Here is a 15673-nt window from a genome sequence, read left to right as displayed (position 1 = left end):
AGAGAGCTCTGAGTTATGAAATGAGAAACATTTAGACAGATCCACAGAGGAACACATCAAAGCCTTGCCTGTTACACACGCACATGCACACATAGCGCACTGCGTTCAGCATGCCAGGCCAGAGCTGGCTGTGCCACAGCACTTCCACAAGGCCATCCATCCATATTCCACACAGTTGATGATTTTATTCCTCAGTTCATAAAACTGCTTTAAAGCTACTGCCAGCATAAGTGAACTTAGCTTAGACGTCTTCTATTTCCTAGCCCGCTGAACAACATCCAGGGATTCTGGCATTGAAACTTTGACACCAATTGAAGGCAGATTTGCTSAGGCAGGGGCCAACAGAACTAGAGAGGCCTGTCTAGGAAACACTTGAATATGTTTGTTACATGTTTACTACATGTTTATCCAACAAGCTCTCACAGTCTCACGTCAGAATTAGACCTTCATCCATGTTTCTCAAATGTCAAACTTCAAAGATGTTCCAAATGTCAAATTTCAAAGTGTTTAAGGGTAAGTTTAGGCATTTTTTTTATTTATTTTTTTATGTTTGGTTAACCCATCCTCCACCCCCCTCTTAGGAAGACAAACATATATATATATTTTTGTACAGCTTTTCTGCTATGTATACATACATTTTACATATACATTTTACATACACATCTTTCATACACATTTTACATATATGGTACTTTTATATAAAGCAATCATATAACAATAATACATTACCAAACAAAATGCTATTTAATCCCACCCCTCAGCCACTCTCAGCCCATCCCACCTATCACCCTCGTTTGGTTTCCATGTGCCATATATTTTTCAATTGTGCTGTGATGTTTACATACATTTTGAATCTTTCTAATTCTATAGTATCCACAGATTGGGAGCTAAAGATGAAAGCCTTTCCTACGAGTATTATTATGTTATTTATTTATTCAAAATCGCCCCAAAACTGCTATTTGTAAGGTTCATTTTAAATTAATGTTGTGATTTTCTTCACCATTCCTGAACCTGTGACCAGAAACAAGCTACATAGGGGCAATACCAGAATAAATTATGTAGTGATTCTGTCTCATCGCAGCAAAATCTATAGAGCTGAGATTGTTGTATGCCCCATATATAAAGCATTCTGTTGGTAGCAAGAATTTTGTATAATAATTTAAATTGAAAAACTCGAAGTGTTGTTTTTTGTACCAGTTCATAAACCATGTGCCGTGGAATCGGTACATCTAAATCTCTTCCCATTTATTTTGCTACCTGTATGGCACAGCTGTCAACATTTTTGGCCTCAAATGAAACTGGTATATTTTCTATTTATGCCAATTCCTTTCAGCCAATTTGTGTCTTTAATTTATGGCAGGCAAACAAGTTTGCTACCTTCTCCCTTTTCCACTTGTCTCCTCCATGTTTGTGGTAATGCTGCAATCAGTTTGTTGTAAGTTTGGATTGAGCAGACATTCTCATATATTTTCAATAGCAGCTATTGAAAATATATGGGAATGCCTGCTCATAACTACACCGTTTTTATTCATAATATCATTAATAAATATAATACTTTTTTTTTTTTTATCCATAAAGAATGTGTTTTTATTCATCAGTATATTTGAGTTGAACCATAACATTTGTTGTAATATTTGTTCTACCTTTTTTGGAGGATAAAACTGAAATTGTAACCAGCTTTGTATGGCTTGTTTAAGAAAGGGCGTTACTTTAAACAAAATGTCATTTTCAATTACAGAAAATTACAGCTTCTTGGAAATTAGAAGTTGTAATCTGTATAAAGGTAAAAGGACAATTTTCTTTTCTTAATAATCTACTGGAGAACCATTTTGGGTTTTAATATAACTTATGTATGAGTAAAGCTTTTAGTAAGAGGTTTAAAGCTTTAATATTTAATAATTTTAGCCCCCCAAACTCATATTCATTACATAAATAAGCACGTTTAATTTTGTCTGGCTTAGCATTCCAAATAAAATGTAATATTTTTTGCTCATATGATTTAAAAAATGACTCGTCTGGAGTAGGCAGCGCCATTCGTAAGTAAGTAAACTATGTTAGGACCAAAGAGTTAATCAATGTGATTTTTCCATAAATAGACAAGTGTTTGCCTCTCCATGGCTGCAGAATCTTTTCATTTTTGCTAACTTTTTATTGAAATTGATTGTGGTAAGTTCATTTATATTTTTTGTGTTGTGAATACGAAGTATGTCTAATTCACCATCCGCCCATTTTATTGGTAAACTACAAGATAGTGTAAACACTGTGTCTTTTAACGATCCAATATGTAATATGGTACACTTGTCATAATTAAGTTTTAGTCCAGAGAGGCTAGAAAAGTGATCAAGATCTTCATTGAAACTGTGCAGGGATCCAGATTGCGGACTTAAGAAAAAWCTTGAGTCATCAGCGTACATTGACACTTGTTTTTATCCCCTGGATTTCTAACTCCTTGATGTTCTTGTTGGATCTAATTTTAATAGCTAGCATTTCAATGGACATAATAAATAGATATGGAGACAACGGACAGCCTTGTTTTACTCCTCTTAAAAGCTCAATACTCTCTGAGAAGTAACCATTATTTACTATTTTACGTCTGGGGTTGCTGTACATGACTTTTAACCCATCATATAAGAGATTCACAGAATATAAAGTAATCCAGGCATTTATATATACATTCTAGTTGTTCTTTATCAAACGCCGTTTAAAAATCTGCTATGAAGACCAGACCTGGTATCTTTGATGTTCCATAATGTTCAATTGTTTCAAGTAATTGTCGTATATTATCTCCAATATATCATCCAAACCTGTCTGACCAGGATGAACAATATCTGGTAAAACCTTCTTATTCTATGTGCTATGCATTTCGCCAGGATTTTTGGTGCCTCCAGTTTTTTAAATGGACTGGATCTTTATACTAACCACCACGGTCCTGTTTTAGTAGTAATGAAATCAGACCTTCTTGTTGAGTACCTGAACGTCTACAAATTAAAAATATGCTAATAATGGAGTAATTAAAACATGCTAATAATGGATCTTTGAGTACATCAAAAAAGGTCTGATATACCTCTACTGGTATACCTTCAAGCCCTGGTGTTTTTCCAGACTGAAAATATTTAATTGCGTCAAAAAGTTCCTCTTCTGTAAGTTGGCCTTCACACAGGTCTTTCTGTAAATGTGTTAATTTTACATTATTATTATTAGGATATAAAGCTTTACAGTTAACATCATTCAGTGGAAATGGAGGAGACTGAAAAGAAAACATTATGCTTAAAATATTTAATATACCAAATATAATTTGGTGAATCATGGATGACTCCATAATTTGTAACGAGTTTCTGTAAATTATTTTTGGTAACATTTCTATGATAAAGATTCAAGAAAACACTTGTGCATTTTTCACCATTTTCTATCCAATTCGCTTTATTCTTGTAAAACATTACACTTGATCGTTCTTGAATAAGTACCTCCAATTCTTTTTGTTTTTTCTCTAACCAATTTTGTGCCTCTTTAGGCATTATACATAATTCTATAAGTTAATTGGGCTGGTGTGCCACTTTCGATGTAAAAAGCCTTCTGGTGTTTGGAAATTCCGGCACAACGGGCATTAGGGGCTCGGTTTAGAGTTAAACAAAAGCGGTCTAATAGCCCCGTTGAATGGCAGGCGGGAAAATTCAACATATATTTTTTTTAAATATTTTAACTTTCCTACAAATTCAACAAGTGCAATACACATAAGCTTAACTTCTTGTTAATCCTAGCCATTCGGTCGATTTCAAAAGGCTTTTACATCGAAAGCAACCATACTATTATGTTAAAGGTCAGTGCTACTCCAACCAAAACATACAGCCAATTTTCCAGCCAAAGAGAGGAGTCACAGCAGAAATAGAGATAAATGAATCACTACCTTTGATGATCTCATCATATGGCACTCATAGACTTCATTGTTAATACAATACATGTATGTTTTGTTCGATTAAAGTTTTCATCTTTATATCCAAAATCTCAGTTTCATTGGCGCGTGTATGTTAGTAATGTTGGTGCCTCGAAAACATTTGCGATTTGCAGCAAGACCATAATTTTACCAGAAATACTCATCATAAACTTTGATAAAGATACAAGTGCTTATGCATAGAATTTAAATATATACTTTCCATTTTTTTTTTTTTTTTTTGTTAATGGCTGTGTCAGATTTCAAAAAAGCTTTAGGAAAAACACATCATGCATTAATCTGAGTTACAGGTCGCACAAAACAGCCATACAGATAACCGCCATGTTGTGGAGTCAGAAGTCAGAATAGCGGTTATAATATTCACTTACCTTTGATGATCTTCATCAGAAATGCACTCCCAGGAATCTGTCGCACAATAAATGTTTTGTTTTGTTCGATAAAGTTCATCTTTATGTCCAAATACCTCCTTTTTGTTAGTGCGTTTAGTTCACCAATCGACAAATTCAAAGGGTGGGCAAGTCCCAGACGAAGTCAGATGAAAGTCTAAAAACTTCTATTAGCAGTTCGTAGAAATTAACGATGTATAGAATCAATCTTTAGGATGTTTATCATAAATCTTTAATAAGTTCAACCGGACAATTTTTTTTGTCTTTGAAATGAAAAGGAACGCAGCTCTGCTCTCACGGGCTGCGCGCGTACACTTAGCTCGTGCATTCTGCCAGCCCTTAGTTAAACAGCTCTTGTTCGTCCCCCTTCATAGTAGAGCTGGATACAAGGTTCTAAAGACTGTGAATTAGTGGAAGCCTTAGGAAGTGCATTTGAACCCAATTTCACTGTATTTGGATAGGCAAAGACTTGAAAACCTACAAACCTCAGATTTTCCACCTTTCCTGGTTGGATTTTTCTCAGGTTTTGCCTGCCATATGAGTTTCGTTATACTCAAGACATCATTCAAACAGTTTTAGATACTTCAGAGAGTGTTTCTATCCAAATCTCTAATAATGGCTATATATTGCTTCTGGGCCTGAGTTTAGCAGGCAGTTTACTCTGGCACGCTTTTTACCCGAAGTGAATACTGCCCCCTATCCAACATCTAAGAAAAAAAATCATAATTTTTCAGATTTCATAACACACGTCGAGGATGGAGATTCTACATGTAGTGGATAATACTTTTTCAGTTACAGTATTTCCTTACAAGATTTTTAATGAATTCACAAATAAAACCTAAATTACATTATTATTCTTTAGATCGCCTTGACTTTCCAACGGTTCGATGTTAAATAACTATGTTCCAGTATTCGCTTTAGAACGTGTTAGCGGTTCCGGCGGGAAAACGTCTATGAACAAAGGCACATTTCTTGCAAACCCTCTGTGGACGAGAGAGAGTCTGGCTTGAAGTATGCCACTGCAAAGCTGATTCCGACCATTGTATACTCACAGAACAGTCATGCCCAACAGTTTTTATTTCCTTATACGTGCCTAGGACCAATAAACGAAGTAGGGGTATTGGAAAGCAGTTGGCTATGTAAAAACTTAGCACGGTGTTGTTGGCCATTTCTTTCCCATGCAAAATTAAACAAGACACTTTTCTATCTGACTTTCTATGTCATTAATACAAAATCACTTGTCTCTCTGCTTAAAATGAATCAGCTTACCGGTATCAATGAAATTTCAGATAATGAGTGGAATGTAGTGTTAATACACAACCCAGGTTTTTTCAGCGGTGCAGCATTGTACATACACTAATACTTCCAAACGACAGTGTAGTGATGCTCACAGCCCAGAAATGAGGCCATACCATTTTTTGATAATAGCTTGGAAGCAATATTTTGCTGTGTTATAAGTTCGATACTGTTGAGGAATAAATAGTTCAGCATTACCGTGTGTTGTTTGGGCTTACTTAGCCAGCATCACTATGGTTGAAATTCTCTGAGTAAAGCACGAGGTTAGCGCAATTGATGGTTATGGGGTTGTGATCTCTGAATTTGGGGACTGACGTTAAGCAATTGTTTGAGAAGGAGTAATTTTCACACTCACTCTGGGTGATTGGGGCCACATTGCACGCGATTCAAATTTGTAAAGTCAATTATAAATTGATCATCGGTGACTATGTAGAATATTTTTAGCTCACGCTCTCACAATCTCCTTCTGCTCCCTGTCTTCCATCATTGTCTATACTGTACTTTCTCATACTCAGTCTCATGTCCTCTTTCTTGCCATGATTTATTGCTTAAGCTACATACTAGATTGGGAATGGATAAAGATAGTCGTATGGCGCGGGTAGAGGGGGGTCGTTAGTCTTAATGCTAGTAGTCCTTATTAAGCGAGTCACATGTGAGGTAATATAATGAAGACTTGAGCGTATCTGCTTTGGTGTATTCAGTTGCCACCTGATGTCGTAGAATGTGATTAACACGTATCTCTGTTCTTCGTGTGCTTCTTAGAGGATAAGCTAGTGATGGAGAATGATATATGTTTAAGTATTCGTTAGTGTGTGTGAGCTCGCGCAACTATGCTCGGGAGAGATAGTGAGTGTCTCCACGATCCAGGGAGGGCGCAAGAGGGCGAGTCTGGCTCATACAAGTATTTCGGAGAACGACCTATAATGCACTCAGTCTACAAGGGGTTCACTCTAGCATAATGTTTGCTGCCATAGAATTCGGGATATTACTGATAGATGTCAGATAGGGTTGTATTCCAGTTCTTTATAGACTGAATTATCTGATCGTATAGCTGATATGTTCACAGTTCACACAAATAATGTGTTGGTGAAAGTCTCAAATCTCCATACTCTTACAGCGTCTATTAATACGAACACGATAGGTAGAGTAGCATAAGTTGTCTAACTGACTGTCTTAGCCCTGGGCATGGTGTCGCTCCTGAGGTTGTAGGTTGCGCTATATAGACTATTAAAAGACAGCGCTTTAAGACACGAGAATTCATATATGTACTATCGAGACACATATAACCAAGCAAAATGCACACCAAATCTCGACTAGATATTATGAAGGAAAAGAACGCTAGAGGCACATACTCTCATAGGCTCTAACACTAGTGGACTACAGAATGTGATACATATACCATGAGATTGGACAGATGTTAGCAGATGTATTAACTAGACACTATCATTTTTGGTTCAGCCAGTTATCCAGTTTTGAGGCAGTTTGATTAAGTGATAGTTAATTGTATGGTTAAACAAGATTGTACGCCAGTTTCGGAAATAGAGAGCATTTAGTCGATTTTGGGTTAACTTCTCAGCGCAGGACTAGGGTGTCTTGGTGGTGTACGCCGTGGGTAAAAGGCATACCACACGCGACGTGATAAGATAGTTAGGGACGGTCCATTTAGTATTGTTCGCATCTTCGACGTCCAATGTTGCTCTGCATAAAGCTCAGGCGCTGCGTTTAAGAGCTTGATTGAGATGTTATTTAAACAGCTGTGATTCTGCTGCACTTAGAACCTCGCCAGCGAGTGGGAAGAATAACGAGGTCTAGTTACACAGACTTTCAGGATTTCATCTCACACTTTTGTCACTTCTGTGTGAAGTTCAGGGAAACACAGCATAATCGTAGATAATGATACGTAGTCAGCGCACTACTAACATTAGACGCAAGCAGGCCAGGGGAGGATTCATATCTAAACTGAAACGCAATGATGCAACTGGAATACCTGGCTGAGTATGTCAATCTGTCCATCAGGGCGTTGGACAGCTCTTATCTAAGGAAAGAAATCCTAATCTCATCGGTACAACAGCGTTAGAAGATGTAGTTCACCTACAAAAAGCGATATGTACGAACGAATTTATATTAGCGGTCTAACTGGAGCGAGAGCCACGCGACATGTGAGCTGATAATCTCGCGAGAAAGTAGAATAGATATAATAGCTGCATGGATGCTTCTAAATGATATCTGTTTATGAAGCTCATGAGTACGTTACATAAAAGTTGTATGTTATTGATCAGTAGGTTAGATATATCTGAGGATTAAGGCATAACAGCTGTTGGTCTACATATACTCAATATGTAGGGGCCAATTATCATAACACTCATGTTAGGTATGAAGCATACATATCTGATCACTAAGAATAACAGTGTCCTGTACTATGTATTAAGTCCTAAAACCATACTGTTGGACTTCATTTATCGTAGCGATGGTGATATCTATCTCTTACTGTCTTTATAATCGTTGTTCGCGATCGTTACATGCACTAATCTCGATTACTCTTGTCCTCTACTTACTTCTTTCATAGGTCTATTGACAGTGAGGGTTTTTGTGTGGCAAGTTAGTCAACCATTCCTCTCTTCTCGTGGTTGACAAATGGAAGCCCTGAGTGTATAGTAAATAGGTGCACGCATCTCACATAGGTATCTGCACCAAAATATATCGTGTATGGTGATATAGAAGGTCAGTTATTTGTGTGATTAGTGTCTGATAATCGTAGTTTAGGGGTCCTGAGTGGTAATTAGCCCATAGAAAGCATGCTCATAGATGTGGGTGATGCATCGCACTGGCCATCTCACGGTGTTGAAGAAGCCTCAGTGTGCTTTGGAGTGTCTTGATGGGTCCTTGTGTGTTTCTACGCTGGAGATTGTCAGATTTAGAGTCAGTAATGGTCTCCAAGCCTCGCGGTGGGAGAGCTGTGTTTGTTTGTGATGTCACTCATGTTATCTCTTTCAAGTCCCCTAAGGTGGATGAGAAGTAGGTTCCTCTGACACATTGAGAAGAAGCAGAGCGATGCGCCGTTCATTTGAACCTATTGTAGACCTGGAAACATTGCTCAAGAAGTATAAAAACTTACACACACAACTAACACATCTCTAAGTAGTGCACGCTTATACACTGCAGCAACTGCTATATTCTCATAGGTCGGCTACGCAACCATCGCACGGCCACGCACAAAAGCACGCACAGGCACGCACGCGAAATAGAGGACAATCAATCTCAATCTCTCAGAAGCACAAGCGACCCAACACACACACACACACACACACACAACAAACACACACACACACAACACACACACACACACCACACATACACATTCTTATGTCCATAATCCAGTAACTATTACATACACATTACAGGCACTGTACGCTCTTTCTCTCAGAGTGGTGGTGCGCAGACTCATGTTCCCTGGTTTTTGCTGAATGGGAGAAGCATTGGTAGTGAGTTCAGAAGGTCAGTGAGTACTTAGCTTTGGGTTGTTCTTGCTTACACAAGCAAGGTCACGTATTCACACACACACACCACACACACATCACAGCGACATATGAGACAACACATCACACAACAACACAGTACATCACATACAAACACACACACAACACATGGTATAATTTACACAGCACGACCACAATCCCACTCACGCACCAGCGACAATTATCAACTATTACATACACACACACACACACCACACAAAACACATCACAAAACATGCACACAACACAGAGAGAGCTTCTGAGTTATGAAATGTAGAAATCATTTAACAGATCACAAGGAACATATCGAAAGCCTTCCGCTCTGTTAGCACACCGCAAGCATGGTTACACATAGCGCACTGCGTTCTAGGCATGACCAAAGCCAGCAGTGGCCTGTGCCAACAGCACTTCCACACAGGCCATGATCCATCCATATATTCCACAACAAGTTGATGATTTTATTCCTCAGTTCAATTAAAATATCTGGGGCTTTAAAACGCATCTGCCAGCATAAGTTGAACTTAGCTTTAGACGTTTCTCTTTCCTAGCCCGCTGAACAACATCCAGGATTCTGGCATTGAAACTTTACACCAATTGAAGGCAGATTTGCTGAGGCAGGGGCAACAGACACTACGAGAGGCCTGTCTAGGAAACACTTTGAATATGTTTTGTTTAACATGTTATACTTCACTCATGAGTTTATCGCATACAAGCTTCTCACAGTCTCAACGTCAGAATTAAACGTTCAATTCCTGTTTCTCAATACGTCAGCAACTTGCAAAAGAGGTCTCCAAACATCAAATTTCAAAGTGTCTTTATAAGGGTGAAGATTATTTTTATTTAAAAAAATGTTTTATTAACCCATCCTCCACCCCCACCTCTTAGGAAGACAAACATCATATAGATTTTTTGTTAGAGCTTTTTCTGCTTACGATATACATACATTTTACATCATACATTTTACATACACATTTTTCATACACATTTTTACATACAGTGGGGAAACAAGTACTTGCACACCTGCCGATTTTGCAGCGTTTTCCTAGCTTACCAAAAGCATGAGATGGTCTGCTAATTTTTTTTAATCATAGGTTAACTTCAACTGTGAGAGACGGAATCTAAAAACAAAATCCAGAAAATCACAATTGTATTGATTTTTTAAGGTCATTTAATGCATTTTATTGCAATGACATAAGTATTTGATATACAAGAAAACCAGAACACTTAATATTTGGTAACAAAGAACCTTTGTTTGCAAATTAGCAGAGATCCGTACGTTTCCTGTAGTTCGGTTTGACCAGTTTGCAACACACTGCAGCAGGGATTTTGGCCCTAGTACCTCTCCATACGACACTGAGATGTAATCTTTCGAGGAGCCTCACGTCATAGTTGGCCCGGCTGTGTGTTTTTACAGAGGTACAGATTTGTCATGCTCTAGATAGATCCCAGCCAAGGGACCAATCGCGTTCAAATGCTTCCCTTAACTGCAGAGGCAAGGAGGTTGTTGGCCAAAATCTCAGCGATAACAAATGGCCCCATCCAATGCCTCCCCTTCAATACTGGATGCAGCTCGTTCCTGTAAATCCCCTTTGCCAAGTAAAGAGAGATAACCCCAAAAGAATAGATGTTTCCACCTCCATGCTTCAACAGGTCTATGGGTGGTGTCTTTGGGGTTGTACTCATCCTTTTCTTTCTTCCTCCATACCGACGGCGAGTGGAGTTTAGACCAAATTAAGCTCAATTTTTGTCAATCATCAGATGCCACACTGACATTCCTACCACGATTCCTCGTCTGGATTATACCTACCGAGATGTCATTTAGTTCCGCTAGACTTTCAGACTGGGCCCTGGTCATGCGCTGCCTTGAGCAGGGGACCTTTGCGTGTGCTGCAGGAATTTAATCCATGATGGCGCGCGTAGAGTGTTCACGCTAATGGTTTTTCTTTGAGAACTGGAAGTCCTCAGCTCTCTTCAGGTCACTTGACCAGGTCCTGCTTGTGTAGTTCTGGGCTGACCTCACCAGACTTCCTCATGATCATATAGATGCCCCAACGAGGTGAGATCTTGGCGATTGTGAGCCGCACCGACATCAGAGGGTGATTGACTGCTGTTAATCATTGAACTGTCTGCCATTTTCATAAATAAATTGTGCTCAATACTTGTTATGTTAGCCAGTTCTCAACCAAGCTGGATTGTCCTATTGTCTGGTGCCCATCCAGCCGTATGTGCTGGTTCGTCAATGTTATCCCTGATAGTCCTTAACTAGCAACAGCTCTCTGTGACTTGGCCAAATGTTGTGGAAAGGGGTTGGAGTCTGTGAATATGTTGAGTGTTGTGACAAGGTGTCTTTATACAGGTAACGAGTCAAACGAATGCAATTTAGTACGAGGTAAATGAGTGTGAAGAACACCAGAGGGCTTCTTAAAGAAAAACTCAGGTCTGTGAGAGTCCAACATTCTTGACTGGTTTGGGTAGGTGATCAAATACTTTGTGTCATGCATAAAATGGCACAATTGAATTGTTACGTTAAAAATCATTGCACAATGTGATTTTCTGGATTTTTGTTTTAGATTCTCGTCTCTCACAGTTAGTTTTGTAAGCTTTGTAAGTTTGGAAAACTGCAAATTCTGGTCGTGTTCAATAGCTTGTTCTCCCCTACGGGACTACCATTGTACTTTTATATAAAGCAATATATAACAATAATATCATTACTAAACAAAAATATCTTAATCCACCCCATCAGTTCCCACTCTCAAGCCCACTCCTCACCTAATCACCCTCGTTTGGGTTGTCCCTATGTGCCATATAATATTTTTACATTGTGGATGGTGATGTTTTACATATCATTTTTGAAGTTTGTTCTAATTCTATAGTATCCCACAGAATTTGCGAGCTAAAAGATGCAAAGCCTTTCCTACGAGTATTAATTTTGTAACGCACTTTCTCTTCCATGGCTGAAGGGAGAGGCACAAAATGCAGCGCAAGGTTAGTGTCAACATATGTTTAGATTGGGGACAATTAAGGTTGAACATTACAACAATAACAGAAGACAACAAACGTGAAAGCCGGAGACAGTCCTAATTAGGTGCAGAAACCAAACACAGAGACAGGAAACAATCACCGATAGACAACCACCCACAAAACTCCCAAGAAACAAGCCTCCTAAGTATGCATCTCAATCAGGGACAACGATTACCAAGCTTGCCTCTGATGAGAAGCATATTAGTGTGTTCCTGGACACTAGAAATCAGTGACAAACTAGACACACAACATAGAATTCCACCAGCTCTACGTCCTGACCAACACTAAACAAGCAAAACACATAATAACATCTGGTCAGGAACGTTACCAATTATATATTTATTTGATTCAAAATCGCCCAAAACTGCTATATTGTAAGGTTTAATTTTAAATAGAATGTTTGTGATTTTCTTTCAGCCAATTTCTGAACCTGGATCAGAAATCCAAGCTACAATGGGAGATACAAGTTAATAATATATAAATTTAAAATTGAAAAACGTTGAAGTGTATGTTTTTGATGTAGCCAGTCTTAGTAAAAACCATGTGCCGTGGAATTCGGTACATCTAGAATCCTTCCCATTTAATTTTGCCTACCTGTTAGGCACAGCTGTCAACATTTTTTTGTTCTCAAATAAATGGTAAATTTTTGAATCTTAGGGCCAGTTCTCCTTTCAGCCGAATATTTGTATCTTGTAATTATAATAGGCAAAGTCAAACAAGTTATCCTTACCTTTCCCATTTCACACTTGCACTCCTCCATATGCTGTGAGATAATGCTGCAATCAGTTGTGTTGTAAGTTTGGAATTGAGCAACATTCACCGCCAAAGATATAATCCATAAAGAATGTGGATTTTTATTATCAGTACTATTATGTAGTTTAACCATATAACATCTTGTTAGTAAATATTTGTCTATCTATTTCTGGAGGATAAAACTGAATATTGTAACCAGCTTTTGTATGGTCGTTTAAGAAAGAGGCGTATTGACATAATTAAACAAATGTATTTCAGATTACAGAAAAATGACCAGCTTTTTGGAAATAAGAAGTTTGTAATCTGTATAAAGGAAAAAGGCATATTTTGAACAAAGGATGCTTAAATCTCTGAGACCATTTGGGTCCCAACTTATTAGTAAACGCTTGAGTTTGTAACTCCTTAAGTATTGATTATTGCCACGCACTATATTACCTAGCACATTTTGTAAGTAGACGCAATAAAGTTACTAGGCTTTGTTGAGCCCTGTTTGTTGCATTTACATACACTTATATCAAACATGTAAACTGAATGGACGTAATGCATAGTGCTAGTGAGTTAAGCTTAATAATCTGATAGGATTCCCATCAATTAATACTATCGACCCAAACATAGTACATTTTAATAGCATGTCTTATATATTGATTTAAAAAACGACTCGTCTGGAGTAGGCAGCGCCATTCGTAAGTAAGTAAACTTGTATAGGACCAAAGAGTTATATCAATGTGATTTTTCCATAAATAGACAAGGTTTCCTCTCCATGTGTTGCAGAATCTTTATTATTTTATTGTCTATCTTTTTATTGAAATTGATTGTGGTAAGTTCATTTATATTTTTTGGTTGTGAATACGAAGTATGTCTAATTCACCATCGCCCATTTTATTGGTAAACTACAAGTAAGTGTAAACACTGTGTCTTTTAACGATCCAATATGTAATATGGTACACTTGTCATAATTAAGTTTTAGTCCAGAGAGGCTAGAAAAGTGATCAAGATCTCTATTGAAACTGTGCAGGGATCCAGATTGCGGACTTAAGAAAAAACTTGAGTCATCAGCGTACATTGACACTTGTTTTTTATCCCTGGATTCTAACTCCTTGATGTTCTTGTTGGATCTAATTTTAATAGCTAGCATTTTCAATGGACATAATAAATAGATATGGAGACAACGGACAGCCTTGTTTTACTCCTTTTTAAACAGCTCAATCACTCTGAGAAGTAACCATTATTTACTATTTTACTCGGGGGTTGCTGTACATACTTTTAACCCATCATATAAGAGATTCACAGAAATAAAGTAATCCAGGCATATATATACATTCTAGTTGTTCTTTATCAAACACCGTTTTAAAAATCTGCTATGAAGACCGACCTGGTATTCTTTGATTTCATAATGTTCAATTGTTTCAAGTAATTGTCGTATATATCTCCAATATATCATCCAAACCTGTCTGACCAGGATGACAATTTCGGTAAAACCTCTTCATAGTGCTAGCATTTCGCAGGATTTTTGTGCCTCCTAGTTTTTTTAAATGGACTGTGATCTTTATATCTACACCGAGGTCCTGTTTTATGAGTATCAAACAGCTGTCTTTATGTACCGTAGAACGTCTATCATTAGAAATATGCTAATGAATGGATAAATTAAAAATTGCTTGAATTAATGGATCTTTGAGTACATCAAAAAGGTTGAATACTCACGGTATACATTATCGATCACCTCAAGCCCTGGTGTTTTTCCAGACTGAAAATATTTAATTGCGTCAAAAAGTTCCTCTTCTGTAAGTTGCCTTCACACAGGTCTTTCTGTAAATGTGTTAATTTTACATTATTATTATTAGGATATAAAGCTTTACAGTTAACATCATTCAGTGGAAATGGAGGAGACTGAAAAGAAAACATTATGCTTAAAATATTAATATACAATATAATTTGGTGATCATGGATGACTCCATAATTTGTAACGAGTTTCTGTAAATTATTTTTGGTAACATTTCTATGATAAAGATTCAGAAAAACACTTGTGCATTTTTCACCATTTTCTATCAATTCGCTTTATTCTTGTAAAACATTAACTTGATCGTTCTTGAATAAGTACCTCCAATTCTTTTTGTTTTTTCTCTAACCAATTTTGTGCCTCTTTAGGCATTAACTTCTCTGGGATAGGTGGGACGGTAGCGTCCCACTTGGCCAAAATCCAGGAAAAATGTAGCGCGCCAAATTCAAATATATTACTATAAAAATCAATCTTTCATGAAATCACACATGAAGACACCAAATTAAAGCTACACATGTTGTGAATCCAGCCAACATGTCTGATTTCAAAAAGGATTTACGGGAAAAAGCACACCAAACAATGATGTTAGCTCAGTACATAGCCACAGAAAAACACAGCCATTTTCCAGCAAAAGATAGTAGTCACAAAAGCAGAAATAGAGATAGAATTAATCACTAACCTTGATGATCTTCATCAGATGACACTCATAGGACATCATGTTACACAATTCATTTATGTTTTGTTCGATAATGTGCATATTTATATCCACAAATCTCGGTTTACATTGGCGCCATGTTCAGAAATGCCTCTAAAATATCCGGAGTAATTGCAGAGAGCCACGTCAAATAACAGAAATATCATCATAAACTTTGATGAAAGATACATGTTTTACACATAATTAAAGATACACATGTTCTTAATGCAACGCTGTGTCAGATTTAAAAAAACTTTACGTAAAAAGCACACCATGCAATAA

At 37.5% G+C, this 15673-nt stretch overlaps 1 protein-coding gene across 2 annotated transcripts in view; it reads left to right on the top strand.

Annotated features, from left to right (window-relative positions):
• The window catches only part of LOC112071807 (ADAMTS-like protein 4), a 30456-nt gene that overhangs the window by 11619 nt on the left and 3164 nt on the right, over positions 1 to 15673 (top strand). The gene's annotated exons all lie outside the window — the stretch shown is intronic.

Source organism: Salvelinus sp. IW2-2015, unplaced genomic scaffold (genome assembly GCF_002910315.2).
Source record: "Salvelinus sp. IW2-2015 unplaced genomic scaffold, ASM291031v2 Un_scaffold1727, whole genome shotgun sequence".
Taxonomy (NCBI): Eukaryota; Metazoa; Chordata; class Actinopteri; order Salmoniformes; family Salmonidae; genus Salvelinus; species Salvelinus sp. IW2-2015.
The sequence above is the reverse complement of the archived record's forward strand: the minus strand, read 5'-3'. Positions and strand labels throughout refer to the sequence as shown.